Source organism: Pseudochaenichthys georgianus, chromosome 14, assembly GCF_902827115.2.
Source record: "Pseudochaenichthys georgianus chromosome 14, fPseGeo1.2, whole genome shotgun sequence".
In the NCBI taxonomy this organism is placed as follows: domain Eukaryota; kingdom Metazoa; phylum Chordata; class Actinopteri; order Perciformes; family Channichthyidae; genus Pseudochaenichthys; species Pseudochaenichthys georgianus.
Window position 1 is genome coordinate 22,680,023 of NC_047516.1, and position 11,213 is coordinate 22,691,235.

The 11,213-nt window shown below is 40.9% G+C and overlaps 1 long non-coding RNA gene across 1 annotated transcript; it reads right to left on the minus strand.

Annotated features, from left to right (window-relative positions):
- Positions 1-8,820: 8,820 nt before the first annotated feature.
- On the minus strand, positions 8,821-10,888 carry LOC139435115 (uncharacterized). Its single transcript, XR_011644389.1, has 3 exons — positions 10,792-10,888; positions 10,316-10,413; positions 8,821-9,285 (listed from the first exon to the last, which is right to left on the minus strand). It is a non-coding gene; the product is annotated as an uncharacterized lncRNA (long non-coding RNA).
- Positions 10,889-11,213: the final 325 nt, after the last annotated feature.

The following is an 11,213-nucleotide window of genomic DNA, read 5'->3' on the forward strand; positions in this document are numbered from 1 at the left end:
CTTACCTTGGTGTGTGTTTTATATTTCTGTTATAATTTTAAGAAATTCATTATTCTGTAGCTTTTTCCTCAGTAAAAGTAACAATAACACTGAAAAGTCATATATATATATATATATGTTCAACTCAGACAGGAATACCCTATCTCGAGAATGAAGCTCCAAAAGGTTAGAAGTCAGCCAAGGAAATAATGTATCTCTGCTTTACCACAAGACATACAGGCATACAGGGAACTGCTTTAGGCTGGTTTAGGTCCTATCTATCTGAACGCTCTCAGTTTGTACGTGTTAACGATGAATCTTCCACGCAAACCAAAGTTAGCCATGGAGTGCCACAGGGCTCAGTGCTCGGACCTATTTTGTTCACATTATATATGCTTCCGTTAGGCAATATTATAAGGAATCATTCTGTAAACTTTCATTGTTATGCGGATGATACTCAACTATATTTATCAATCAAGCCTGATGAAATTAATCATCTAAATAAAATTCAAGACTGCCTTAAGGACTTAAAAACGTGGATGACCTTAAACTTTTTGATGTTAAACACGACCAAAACTGAAGTTATTGTACTTGGCCCGAAGAATCTACGAAACAAATTATCTAAAGACATACTAACTATGGATGGCATTAATTTGGCCTCCAGTGAGACTGTAAGGAATCTTGGTGTTATATTTGATCAGGATTTATCCTTTAACGCCCACATAAAATCAATTTCAAGGACCGCCTACTTCCATCTACGTAACATTGCAAAAATCAGGCATATCTTGCCTCAAAACGATGCAGAGAAACTAGTCCATGCATTTGTTACTTCTAGGCTGGATTATTGTAAGTCTTTATTATCAGGGAGTACCAAGAAGTCAATCAAGTCGCTTCAGCTGATTCAAAATGCTGCGACTCGTGTACTGACCAGAGTTAGGAAAAGGGACCACATTACTCCTGTTCTGGCTGCCTTACACTGGCTCCCTATAGAACACAGGATAGAATTTAAAATTCTTCTTCTCGCCTACAAAGCCCTTAATGGGCAGGCGCCATCTTACCTTAAAGAACTCATTATACCCTACTGTCCTACTAGGGCATTGCGTTCCAAGAATGCAGGGTTGTTGGTTGTTCCTAGAATCTTTAAAAGTACAATGGGAGCCAGAGCCTTTTCTTATCAAGCTCCACATTTGTGGAATCAGCTTCCAGTTTGTGTTCGGGCGGCAGACACCCTATCCGTTTTTAAGAGTGCGCTTAAGACCTTCCTTTTTGATAAAGCTTATAGTTAGGGCTGATTAGATTCAGCCCCTAGTTTTGCTGATATAGGCTTAGTTTGTCGGGGGACATCTTACTTCTTCCTTCTCTCTGTCTATACCCGTGTACACTCATGTTCCGATTAACCCAGCTTCCCCAAATGTCTTTCTTTTTGGTGTCTATATACGCTGGGATCCGGAGTCATGGATGATCCTGCGGTCCTGTGTCCTGGATCGCGAGCGCTGGATCTTGAGTCGTGGCTGTGGTCCTGGATCATAGGTCCTGGATGGATATCCTCGTGGATTCATCTTCCTATTATACACACATGCATTTCCAAACATTTGGACTACCTATGTTGCAAATGTATTATCTTTTCAATTTACACACGGCATCTATTGCACGTCTGTCCGTCCTGGGAGAGGGATCCCTCCTCTGTTGCTCTCCCTGAGGTTTCTCCCATTTTTCCCTTTAAACTGGGTTTTCTTTGGAAGTTTTTCCTTGTACGATGTGAGGGTCTAAGGACAGAGGGTGTCGTATTGTCATACTGATATTCTGTACACACTGTGAAGACCACTGAGACAAATGTAACATTTGTGATATTGGGCTATATAAATAAACATTGATTGATTGATTGACATAGAATCATTACTTGAATACCAGCCTGTTATTTATCAAGTAGATAAATAGTGCCATTTCCCAGAGAGGAGCGCTATATGACATGACACGTTCTTTGCATATTTATTCGTAGGGTTCAAAACGTCTATGCCTAATATTAATTTGAATAGTCAATTAAAATGAATAACAGGGTTATGTAGACATGTTTTTTTTTTAAAGGTCACCTATTATGCAAAATCCACTTGTTCACGTCTTGTATACATCAACATGTGTCCCCTCTGTGTAAAGCAGGGGTTCCCAACCCCCGGTCCGCGGACCGGTTCCGGGCCGCGGAGGTGTTACTGCAGGGCCGCGAAATAGCTGTGACTTTATCGTAATATTTGCAGAATTATAAATATATAAAAATATTTTATCATATTTTTTTTTTAAAGTGTTTAATGTTCGCACCTATATCAGTCATGTGCATTCTGGGGGCAGGGGCTTGATAATTGAGTGTGGTATTTCAGTGGCAGTGTTTTGCAAACACACAGGCTGTCGGTTTTGAATAGTGTGTCTAATGGAAATAAGAGTGTGTAGTTATTTGGTCAATCCAGTGTCCAGCTTGTCGCTGTGTGACAACGTCATGTTTGTTGCGATACCTACAAGATGTACCTGTGACAAATGTCAGTGATGTACAGAAATGTCGATCTACTTTCACCTGCACCCAGCAGCAAGCGGGAGACATGTTTGAAGTTGTACTTGTGAAGTTACGTCTACAATTAGGAGGGTGAGTAATTAAGCTTTTATTTCTGTAACGTTAAACTTATTGTTTTTCTTCAACAAGTTTGACTACATTGAAAGAAAGAGGAGGGACATTATGTGCATTCTTAATGAACATACTTTGTGTCAGGGTGTTAGGCTACAGGTCCATGAGGACAGGCCCCACAGTGAGTTCAGGATGAAGTGTTACTGTCTTAGTTACCGTCTGGTTCAACATGTTCCTGGGGATTTGGCTCATTTCAGACAGGTTAGACACAGCCAATAGTAAAACATCAACTTTAATATAACTAGCACAAGGTAGCTACTCCCCAGAAATGGACTGATTGGTCTTTGTGTGCTGCACAGAGGTCACAGTTGTGTTTTGTTCCTGTTCTTCGTTCATAGTGTAAAAGTAAATCAATTCATATCAGTATAAGAAGTTGTAAGTATAGAAAAGAACAAAGTCATATAGGAACAAAGATATGACTTATTTTTTACTCCTTAAAATAGCACAATATTATTACATTACATTGCATTTAGCTGACGCTTTTATCCAAAGCGACTTACAATAAGTACATTCGACCAGGAATGTCATTATTAAACCAAAATGTTACCATAAAAGAAATAATACAAAGCAAACTGAATACGTATTTATTTTGTTTCTCTTCTTACAGGTGGGGCTGAAAGACTCGACCCCCGTTGAGCTGGAGCATCATGGCTGCAGGTGTGGCGTGTGTTACTCTCCTGCTCCAGTCACATGACTCCCAGTGGGTCCCCAGTACTCAGCTGTACAGAGCAGAGCAGCAGTGGTACAAACCAAGAACTATGGCAAGTCTGAGAATAATGTCATTGTAATTAAAATGCTAAAACTACACACTCATCATGTCTCATCATTTCTATATCTTGCTTAAACCCACAGTGTGTAAAACCAGGCCCGGAAGAGAACATGGCTGGGATGTCCGCAAATCCAAAGCAGAGAACAATGTCAGAGAGAGTAAAGTGAGAGATTAGTAGTTATGTGAAAGTAAGCTATGCACACAGAATAGTTGATGTGTTGATGTCTCTGAGAGCTGAGAGCTGCTGGATCTGTCTGCCCTCAAAGTGCCAGGGATCTACAAGGACTTCACCGCTGCTTCTGCACCATAGGTATCCCTGTGAGGTGCCACTAGTGGACTCTGCTCTCGGTAAAGTTCAAGCAGGCAGTCTCTTGTCATATGAACATCACCATGACAGCTAGAAGTCACACCGCTGCCCACCACCATGCCCCACCACGGCCAGACGTACCACTGGCTGGCTACAGACTACAACCATCTGCATGCGGTTTTTGTTGTTGTGAACATCAACAGCTGCCCTTAAGGGGATAGTTCTGGTCTTTTGAAGTGGGGTAGTGTGTGGTATATATCCATAATCAGTGTATTACCTACAGTAGACCAGTGGAGAAACATATAGGAGCATAGCCATGTACTGCTGAGGACGTGGGCAGAAGCAACATTTATTTTATTCACCCAAAAAAGCTACATCAGTTTAAGTGTACGTTATTTAATGCTAAATATAACGATTTTTTCAGGTGGGTGGATTGCTGCTGGATTAGGTTTTGCTGCTGTGCTGGTACTCCGGTCTCTCCTACTAACTGGGGTCGTGCCGACTGCTGTCTTCTGGAGGTTATACACTGACTGGATAAGAACCTCAGCCCCATTTCAAACAATCCAAACTATCATCTTAAAGTCTCTTGAGGTCAAGAGTTATGTTCACAACAATGGAGGCCAATATCGGAGAGAGAGTTAGAGGAAGAGGTAAATACAATATACTGTATTTTGTCTTCAGTACCATACAGTAACTATATGTTCATGTCATCTTCACTCTCAGTAAAGTCATTGTGTCTGATACTGTTATGAGTATTGAGAATAAACCTATTTGTGTGTTTCCACATTGCATGTGTTCATTCATAGTCCATATTTACAGCTACAAATGAAAATTGTCACACAGCGACAAGCTGGACACTGGATTTGACGACACAGTACAAACCGGAAGTCAGCGAAATAAAGTTATGCAAAGATTACTTGTATTCTCTATATACGCATATCTGCATGTTAATGCCGAAATAAACGTATCCTCGTCAGCATGGGTGCCGGAAGCAGGGGGGCCAAGGGTCGTCAGACTTCTGGGTCTTTTACAGCATTGCCATTATATCCTCCTGTCTTTTATTTTGAAATATGTTCTTTAACTTCTGGTCCACCGGACTGCTTTTCTTCATTCTTCAATACATTACATTACATTGCATTTAGCTGACGCTTTTATCCAAAGCGACTTACAATAAGTTTCTTTGGAAGTTTTTCCTTGTACGATGTGAGGGTCTAAGGACAGAGGGTGTCGTATTGTCATACTGATATTCTGTACACACTGTGAAGACCACTGAGACAAATGTAACATTTGTGATATTGGGCTATATAAATAAACATTGATTGATTGATTGATTGATAAGTACATTCGACCAGGAAGACACAACCTTGAAGAAAACAGAATCATATAAGTACATCAGGTTTCATAGAGCCAAGTATTTCAAGTGCTACTCAACTGGCTATAGATAAGCCAGTCCTTTATTAGTATATAAGTGCTCTGTTAGCAGTTCTTTGTTAGTAATTCTATCGCTCGAGGTGGAGTCGAAAGAGATGAGTTTTCAGTCTGCGCCGGAAGGTGTGTAAGCTTTCTGCTGTCCTGATGTCAACGGGGAGCTCATTCCACCATTTTGGAGCCAGGATAGCAAACCCACGTGTTTTTGCTGATGGGAACTTGGGTCCCCCTCGCAGCGAGGGTGCAGCGAGTCGTTTGGCTGATACAGAGCGTAGAGCACGCGCTGGGGTGTACAGTTTAACCATGTCCTGGATGTAGGAAGGGCCAGATCCATTCGTAGCATGGTACGCAAGTACCAGTGTCTTGAAGTGAATTCTAGCAGTTACCGGAAGCCAGTGAAGGGAGCGGAGGAGCGGCGTGGTGTGGGAAAATTTAGGAAGGTTGAAGACCAGACAAGCCGCTACATTCTGGATGAGCTGCTCGGATGGCACATGCAGGTAGACCAGCCAGGAGGGAGTTGCAGTAGTCTAGGCGTGAGGAGACGAAAGCCTGGACCAGAACCTGCGTCGCTTTCTGGGTCAGCTGGGGACGTATCTTCCTGATGTTGTAGAGCGTGTATCTGCAGCAACGGGTTGTAGCAGCGATGTTTGCAGTGAAGGACAGGTTGTTATCTAGGGTCACACCCAGATTCCTTGCAGTCTGAGTCGGGGAAACAACAGAGGTGCCGATGTTGATAGTCAGGTCAAGAGTGGGACAATCTTTTCCCGGAAGGAAAAGCAGTTCAGTTTTGTCAAGGTTGAGCTTGAGATGATGAGCGGACATCCACTGAGAGATATCAGCTAAACAAGCAGAGATGCGTGCGACGACCTGGGTCTCTGAGCGGGGAAAGGACAGAATTAATTGGGTGTCGTCAGCGTAGCAGTGGTATGAAAAACCATGCGGGCTAATGACAGATCCGAGCGAGTTTGTGTACAGGGAGAAGAGGAGGGGACCAAGAACAGAGCCCTGAGGGACCCCTGTAGTTAATTGACAAGGGTCGGACTCGGACCCTCTCCAAGTTACCCTGTAGGTACGGTCTTTGAGGTATGAGGTGAGGAGGGAAAGTGCAGAGCCTGAAACTCCAAGTTCTTGGAGAGTGCGAAGGAGGATCTGATGGTTCACCGTGTCGAATGCAGCAGACAGGTCCAACAGGATGATGACAGAGGAGAGGGATGCTGCTTTGGCAGTGTGCAGTTCATCAGTGACAGCAATGAGAGCAGTTTCTGTGGAGTGGCCTGCCTTGAAACCAGACTGGTGCGGATCCAGAAGGTTGTTCTGATGGAGATAACAGGAGAGTTGTTTAAAGACAGCACATTCAAGTGTTTTATACAGGAACGGGAGGAGAGAGACAGGCCTGTAGTTTATAACATCTGACGGGTTGAGAGTGGGTTTCTTTAGGAGAGGGTTTACTCTTGCCTCCTTGAGACTGTTTGGAAAGTGACCAGAAGTTAGAGAAGTGTTGATGAAATGGGTGAGAAAAGGTAGAATATCAGGAGCGATAGTCTGAAGGAGGTTTGAAGGGATAGGGTCCAGAGGACAGGTGGTAGGGTGGGCAGAGGTAATGAGGGTAAGAACCTCACTTGGCGAGAGAGGGGAAAAGGAGGTTAGTGTGCGGTTGGAAGGAGGGTCTGGTGACCCATCGGTGAGTAAAGGTGAGTCAGAAAAAGAAGAGCGAATATCATCAACCTTTTTTTCAAAGTGGTTAACAAAGTCGCTTGACAGAAGTGAGGAGGGGGGAGGGGCTTTGGGAGGGTCCAAGAGGGTGGAGAAGATGGAAAATAGTTTTTTAGGATTGGAATAGGAAGATTGGATCTTATCTTGAAAGAAAGTGCTTTTTGCCTGAGAGATCGAAGCAGAGAAAGAGGAGAGGAGAGCCTGATAGGTTAGGAGGTCGTCACGGTGTTTGGATTTCCACCGTTTCCGCTCTGCTGCCCGAAGGACGGTTCTATTAGCACGCAGTGCGTCATTTAGCCAGGGAGCAGGAGGGGACTGACGAGCCTGCCGAGATGTGAGAGGACAGAGAGAGTCCAGAGAGGATGAGAGAGGAGAGTTTCCACAGCAGAGTTTGGAGGCAGGAGTTGGAACGAGTCAGAGGAAGGGAGGGCTGAGAGTACCGATGAGGCAAAGGTAGAGGGGGAGAGGGAACGGAGGTTACGGCGGACAGGTGCAGGATGAGAAGAGATTAGCTTGTTATGTTTGGAAAGGGGTAGAGAGAATGAAATGAAGAAGTGATCGGATGTGTGGAGCGGGTTTACAGAGAGGTTAGAAGTAGCGCAGTTCCTTGAGAATATGAGATCAAGGACATTGCCAGCTTTATGAGTCGGTGGGGACGGAGACAGTGAGAAAGCAAAGGCGGTTAACAGAGATGTTAGTTCGTCTATCTTCCCCGTCTGGAGGTTGAAGTCTCCGAGAAGTACTGTAAGCCCCGATAAGTTTAATCTACTTAAAAAAATAGAGGAAAGTGGTTGCCTTTAAAAATTTAAGTAAAGCATTATGAAAACTTGAGTAAATTAAACTTAAATTAATCAAGGACTTTAATTGTTATTTGAAGTACAATGCACTTCATGTCAAGTTGATTTTACTTACATTTTTAAGTCAACCACTTTCTATTTTTTTAAGTAACGCATTAGGAAAACTTGAGTGAATTTAACTTAAGTTATTCAAGGACTGGAATTGTTACTTGAAGTACAATGCACTTCATGTGAAGTTGATTTTACTTAAAATATTGTGTAATATCAATTGCTTTGCCCAATTATATAACTTAGAATTTTTTGTTGAAAGTGGTTACATTACGTATTTATATTTTTTATTCCGTCAACTACAAAAAAGAAAAAGACACAAAAATAAAGTTTTACCTTTTATTAAAACTTGGATACAATGAAATTGAGCATCTTATAAAAACTGTAGCAAAAATATTGTACCATACATTTTCACATTAAACCATAGCAATCTCTCTATATATATATAAACAGATATATATCGCTCTGAAAAAATTAAGAGACCTCTTTAAAATGATAACTTTCTCTCGTTTTACTGTTTGTAAAAACTGGATTAACATTTGTGTTTTATTCTATAAATTAATGACTGACAACATTTATCCCAAACTCCAAATATTCTTATTTAGAGCATTTATTTACAAAAAATACCAAATGTTCAAAGAAACCAAAAAAGATGGAGTGTTTTCAGACCTCGAATAGTGCAAAGAAAACAATTTAAAATTCATTTTTCAACAACACAATACTATTGTTTTAACATGGGAAGAGATCAGGAATCAATAATTGGTGGAATAACCCAGATTTTCAATCACAGCTTTCATGCGCCTTGGCTGCTCTGCAACACCTTTCACATTGCTGTTGGGCCACTTATTAAGCCACTCCTGGCACAAACAAATCAAGCAGCTTGGCTTTGTGTGCCAGGAGAGACATCAAGTCTCCCAGCAACAATGTGACAGACTGGTGGCGAGCAACCAAGACGCATTGAAAGCTGTTATTGAAACATCTGGGTTATTCCATCAAATATTGATTCCTGAGCTCTTCCTAAGTTAAAACATTAGTATTGTGTCGTTTAATAATAAAGAACTTGTTTTCTTTGCATTATTTGAGGTTTGAAAACACAGCATTTTCTCTGTTATTCTGACCAGAAAAGTATTTTCTGCAAATAAATGCTCTAAATGACTTCTTTGTTTGGAGTTTGGGAGAGATGTTGTCAGTAGTTTATAGAATAAAACACAAATGGAAATGCCAACAAGAGGTCAAACAGTGCAAACATGCAACAACAAAATGCAATATTGAAGTAGCCAACTTTTCAGAACCCCGTAAGCTGATTTTTGGGTGCCAGCTCAACCTTACCAAGCTTCAACATCACCTGCTGAACAAAGTGGAAAGTGTTTTTCATGCACTTTGGGTACTCCAATTGCAGGGCATAAATGAGTCCGAACAGGACACAGAAGGCCTGAGGCAGGTTAGCCGGTCCATCCATCACCACATTCCCCTCCAAGACGATTGCCACACTGGATGGGTTGAGCTGCGGATTTTCTCCGACACAGAGGATTCCCAGTGGAGTTTGACTGTACACCTCCTTATCAGCCGCATCCTAACAGAGAAATAAAGAGATTGACATATAATTCTACATCGTCCACCAAAAAGTAGCTTCCACTGTTTATAATGAAAAGCATCATACAACATAAAAACCAAAAGTAATAAATAAAAGGACAATCTGGGCCTTAAATTGGCCTTACGTGGATCTGTACATTTCAAGTACTAGTTACAAATTGTGCACCAAATATGGTTTTGTATGTAGCTTGGCTGCCATGAATTTGTGAACATTTGATGCAGACAATCTTCATTATTCACCTACAACACATTAGGTGTTAGGCTTATTTATTATGAAGGACACACACAGACACTCCCTTGATCTTTACCCTTTGTAGTGTGTGCACAAAACTATTCCAGAACATTATAAACATTTTCTCTAACTGTCCCCCTCGTACCGGCACGCCGGAGGAAGGACTAAACAGACACATAACCTCACATTAGAGTGTATAGTGCAGAACTAAAATTATCTACCAGCAAAATGGCCAAAATATATGTATTTTTTGGAACAGTGACTGTTAATTGTTTGGATTTGCTTTGTGTTTATATCTGTTCCGTCATTTATATGTATGTTTCATCATCTATATATATTTCGAAGCCAAATCCATTTGGATGTGTGATTCTTGTGTTTCAATTGCTATATTTCCTCGAAGGCTTTGATTATCATAAGACAAAGATTACAAAAAATAACATTAATGAAAAAATGTTTCATTTGCATTTTTCCTAGAAAAGCATGAACATGTAAACCTAGTTTTTCTTAGAGTGTATTTTTTCTTACATAAATTACATTTGTATGGACACTTACATTGTTAAATGTTATATAGCAAAGAGTATTTAAAAAACCGAATCATATTTCATTTATATTGTTGGTGAATTAGTTAGACAATATATATATATATATAAGGAATTGTGTAAATTACATTTAGTTCCGTATTTTATTTAAACCCTGAATAATGTCCCGGGTCAGTTTGACCCGAACATTACCAAAGGGTTCAAAATGTGAACATAACACAAGGGTTAAAGTTACTTACGGTGCAGGTCTTGAAGAAGGCAGAAGGCTCATCTCATCCCCCAAGATGATTGGCAGTCCCCGAACACAAAGGCATCTGATGTCTGTTGGCTCAGTGGTCTGGAATATAGTGGAGATAACAAAAAATGGTCATACATTCATCAAATACATTCTACAAACTCTACACAATGACTTTATTTCAAATATAGTTGAAAGTAAAGGAGAGGACAAAAGGAGATGACATGATGGGAGAGAATAGAAAAGGGAGAGAACATAACTTCTTCTTGACCAAAGAATAGAATAGGAAACAAAACAAGAGAGCAAAGCAAAATGAACAAGGGAAAAGAGGAAACAATGACACATGAAGAGATGCAATTAAATTGACAGGACAAGAGCAGCAAATGAGAGAAAAGAAGAGATGAGAAGGAAGTCAAAGGGACAGAAGATGAACAAGGAGAGAGGAAAGAGATTGGGTAGACAGATGTTAAGTAAACCCACCTTTGTCTGACTTAAAAGCTCAGACAGAAATTGGCCAGTGACACCCTTCTTCTTCCTAAAGAGGTCCATCAGGCTCGGAGAGAAACGGTCAAGTGCATCGAAGAAGTTGTCCGTGAGATTTTTCCCCACCACTCTGTTGAACTCACAATAAACCTGAAACACAAAAGAGAACAAACCATGTAAAACTGTCAAATAAAATCATCCTTGGTGAAACAAATAAGTGCATTTTTTATTTAGACAGCTTTTGCGTGCTTCACCATCTGATTTTTCAAGATGCCTCTGTGCACTTCTCACAGTAATATCTTAATAAAATCAGATATGTAAGTAGGTATGAGGATATAACTACATTTTATGAACATTACATTTAGAACACAAAAGGACAAACAAACCTGGGGAGGTTTCAGCCTGGAACCGAGAGGACA